This window comes from Ursus americanus, chromosome 5 (genome assembly GCF_024610735.1).
Source record: "Ursus americanus isolate L20-20 chromosome 5, mUrsAme1.1.p, whole genome shotgun sequence".
Classification (NCBI taxonomy): domain Eukaryota; kingdom Metazoa; phylum Chordata; class Mammalia; order Carnivora; family Ursidae; genus Ursus; species Ursus americanus.
The window spans coordinates 44,994,962-44,999,636 of record NC_142131.1 but is presented as its reverse complement, the minus strand read 5'-3'; the positions used below and the strand labels follow the sequence as shown (position 1 = coordinate 44,999,636).

Here is a 4,675-nt window from a genome sequence, read left to right as displayed (position 1 = left end):
TTGTATGCAGTGAGGGTGCACACAGATCCCCTATTTAAAATATGTTAGCATGCCTGAATTAAAGCTAAAATTAGGGGATAGCACAATGGCTTCATGTGGGAGTCTTTCAATAGAGACTGTATTCTTCTCCGATGGGCACCCTTGAATTCGGGATTGTGAAATAAGTAGGAATTACCAGCAGACATCCTATAAAGTGCTGGTCAAAGGAGATATTTCAGAAGATACATAGCAAGATGCACCAGTTTGGTTGTGGTAAGAACTAAATTCTACCCCTATCTCTTCCCATTTCCTGTACTGCTTTTCTTTATCTTTTCCAAAATGACTGTCCTTCTTTGCCTTTTTTCCCAATCTCCCCAGATAACAACTGTGAAAGGGCTCTGAACAGTTTATTTTAACCAGGCCCAATCCCTGAGGCAAGATGCAGTTTCAAAAATCTGATGGGCTATGACAGAGAACAAGGCCCAGAGCAGCCAGCCAGGGCACATGCCTCTCTGTACTGCAGCAGGATCCCACCCACGGCTGCTCTGAGTTCTGATCAGCCAGCCGGAGATAAGTGGATGTGGCTGAGGCTGAAGGTAAATGTGGTACTGTTGCAAGTTCGATAAAACCAAGCAGTGAAGGACAAACATGCCTCAGAGAAATATGGAAATAGAAAGGTAGGGACAGCAGACAGACACAGGAAAGCAGAATCTAGAAGGAAAGACTTAACAGAATGTTTCTCCTTCCTGTAAAATAAATAGGGATGAGAAAGAAAAGGATATTTTAATACAAAATAGTACACTGTGTACATTTTTAAATGTACATTTTTCCAAATGAATTCCTAGTTTGAGCTCCACTGTCTAAAAAACTTTAAAGGGATCATACATTTTTAAATATCACTTAGATAAAAAAATAAGACTACCATGACTGCTTTTGAATTATCCAGAGCTAGCACCCATCCTATGATCCCAGCATACCCTGAAATTTACATGGGTGAAAAAGTTTATGCTTAGTTTAAACTGAATATTTTTTTTCCTTCTGGTTGAAACATATGTAATTTAACACCAGGTCCTATTTAAGAATTACAAGTTCTATTTTAAAGATTGAAAAACTTTAAACTGAATAGGCAAGAGAATGCATCCATAGAGATGTATACCTGGAAAATTTGAGATATTTGATATCTCATACTACAAACTTGTAAATAATTACTCTTTCCTTAGAAACCGCCATTCCTCAATTTCCTTTAATAAAGCAGCACCTCCCTCAGAGTGTTGTAATAGATTTAAGTAGGTGGGAGAGTGCCCTGCACATGGCACTCAGTAGTGCAATACACCAAAAAATAATGTGCTTTAAAACTTGCCACTGCTTTCTTTTTTTCCCATGGTAACTTTGCGCTTTAATATTCAGACACAAGTGCATGTCAATTTACAGCTTGATGAATTTTCATGAACTGAACATACCCATGGGACCAACACCCAGATTAAGAACATTCCCCATACCTAGAGAGCTCCCTTCATGCTCCCTATAGCCACTATTGCCCCACCTGTCAGCTAACAGCAACTGTTATCCTAACAATATCAGTTTTGCTTTTTTTAAGATATATATTTTTCATTGTGGTAAATAGACAAAATAAAATTTACCATCTTAACCATTTTTAAGTGTACAGCTCTGTGACAGTAAGTATGTTCACATTGTTATGTACCATTATCAGCTTCCACCTGCAGAACTCCTCATCATCCTAAACTGAAACTCTGTACCAATTAAACAGTCTCTCCCGGCTCTGTCCAGGCCTTGTCAACCACCATTATATTTTCTATGTCTATGAATTTGACTACTTTAGGTACCTCATATAAGTGGAATAATATATTATTTATGTTAGTGTTGCCTAAGAAATACAAATCCAACATAAGAGACCACAACTCTGGTACCATGATTAAAGAATGTTATTAATGATAATTTAAAAGCTACTATAATTAAATTAAGCAGTCATTGGTCAGAAAGCTCCTTAAATGACAAGATCTATGAGACCAAAGGCCCAACCCTCAACCAAGGGTCAGTGTCCAGCAACATCCTCCATACCCAGAGATTCCCAGGCTCTCAACGGACGATGACTAGTAGCTAACACCTTAGTGTCCTGCATCCAAGCTAGCCCATGACAGAGTACTCCAAAGAGGCTGAGAATGCTAGATGGTGAGGAACTGATATCCCAAGGTCCAGGTCAGCTTTGGGCCAGCCCCAGGCCTATGATACAAAGAAGGCCAAGTAGAGGGGAATAGGTTGTATCCCAACCAGAGACCTGTTCAACAACAATACAAGTTTTACCCTCACCCCAAGGGCAAACACAAACCCATTCCAGCTCCTCTTTCCCCGCCTAAGTGACCTTGAACGTGGCACTAATCCTGGTCAAGACACAGTCTAGGGCAGAGCAATATTCAGACATTCAGACAGAACAGGCCCAGCTCCCCCCAGTGAGGGGGATGATGAGATCGGCGCTAGAGGGGCCTTCACCATATCAAAGACAAGCGTCCAAAGAGGCGTTACTCCCATAAATTCATCCATCTTTGAGAAACAGAAACTAAATTTCACCCTCGCTCCCAAGAGCTCTCATCGCTGTAAGGACTAATCTCAGCTGCTCACTGGAGTCCTGAGACTTGAGCGGCTGCGGGGCCGGTGGGAGTCTCCAGAGTATCTCCAAAGCAGGCACATTTTTCTGTCAGGGATGTGTTTGGTGCTACACACACATCTTGTGTTTGTCATCCTAGACCATCAAAGAGAAATGTCTGACTTCAGGGACGACAGACCGACCTGGAGGAGCCAGGAGCAGGTACGAGCGGCCCCTGAAGGAACATAGGACAGGAGGGTGGACACTGTCATAGTTACAGCCCATACTTAGAGGCATCGGTAGACGAGGTGGACATTTACATCCCACACCCCCACCAGCCCGATGAAATGCTACCAGAAAGCTTCTGGAACAGTCCTTCTCTGACAGGGACCGGAATAGCAGCTACTTACTTGTGGGCCTGAGGGTAAAGCCACGTCATCTAGCAAAAAAGATCTCATTCACACGAGAAGGCAGAATCCAGCTGAGATAATCCAAGGGCTCTAACCAGCAAAAATGCCTGACCAAAAACCCAGAGCCCAATAATCCACGGCAACCTCGATTAGGTGGAGCTGCGTCACACACGGCAGCACCGTAGCGACACTGCGTGCTGCCGGAAGAGGCGGCGTGCGCATGCGCAGCTGGTGCAGTCAAAAGCCTGTGTGGGACCTGGGGCTGCGCGGAGAGAGCGACGTGGGCGTCCGGCGCTCCTCGCTTCTCGCTTGCGCTTCTGCGCTCGCGGGTCTACTTCCTCAAAGAGAGGTAGGAAAGGAGGTAGGAGGCTTTCTATTCAAAATATCCTGAGTGTTGCATGGATGGAAAACCGATTTCACAAGAGAAGGTTGAAACGAAGAAAGCTTTCGTGAGCCAGTGTGGAAAACCAGTGCTCGACATCACCTACAGGCCAGCTTATGACCAGGGCGGCCCTGTTGAAGTCCTTCAGTTGCTCCACCTTGGAAGAGACCACTGTGCATCCAAATGCGAGTTCTTGGCCAACCGCTACATCACAGCCCTGCTGAATGTCTCACAGCAGAACTTGGAATCCTGCATGACCCACCTGCAGTACAAATGTAACCCGTGTAAGACAATCACATGGCTGACATTAGCTCCTACTTTCAATAACCAATAGGCTTCACGGACTATGTCAGGGAAAGGGGAAGCAAGATCCTGGTCCACTGTGAGGCTGGGCTCTCCCATTCACACACCATCTGCATGGCTTACCTAATGAAGAGCAAGCAGTTCTGCCTGAAGGATGCCTTCGATTACATCAAGCAGAGGGGGAACGTGGGCTTCCCCAACTGTGGCTTCGTGGACCAGCAGCTCCTGCGGTACGTGTCTGAGATCCTGCCTTCCACACCAACCCCCCAGGCTCCCTCCTGCCAAGGAGAGGCAGCCAGCTCTTCATTCATGGCCCATTTGCAGACACTGAGCCCTAATATCCAGGGTTTCTACTGCATATTTCCTACCTCAGTGCTGGTTCCAGTGTCTCCCCATTCAACGGTCTCAGAGCTCAGCAGGAGCCCCATGGCCACAGCCACATCCTGCAAAAACTGGACTAGGGGAATTAGCCCAACCCAACAACTGTGATTTTTTTTTTTTAACTCAGACATTTCATTCCTGTGCAATATTGAAAATCTCACTCTTTCCCACTATGAGTGATAGTGAGTAGTCACAAGGCCTGCAAACGAACTTCAGACCAACCTGAGGGATGGGTTTTTGGGACTGAAGGAAGGTCAAGCTATTATGAGAGCACAGCATGTGCTGACTACTTCCAGACCTGGTGCCTTCTCAGGACTTCACTTCTCCGTACACCAACTAGTTCACCTTTTCATTTCGAGCTTAAGGCAATAGATAACCTGTAGTAAAATGGAAAAAAGCAGTTGCTAGATTAAGAGAAAAAACAGTTATGAAGCCAATTCATTTCAAAGGAAGCACAATTTCTACCTTACTTTAACTTTGGCAATCTCAGAATCTGTCTCTGTTGCTTCAAGGCATAAGCTTATCATCATCCAGTCAGGAAAATAACCCAACAGGGTTTGTAGGGACACAGTCTGTACGTTGATTTGAAACCTCAAATGTTTTTGAGACTCCTTCATG

General features: G+C 44.8%; 1 pseudogene; it reads left to right on the top strand.

The window, feature by feature from the left end:
- Positions 1-437: 437 nt before the first annotated feature.
- Positions 438-4,165, top strand: LOC123790513 (dual specificity protein phosphatase 5 pseudogene; annotated as a pseudogene).
- Positions 4,166-4,675: the final 510 nt, after the last annotated feature.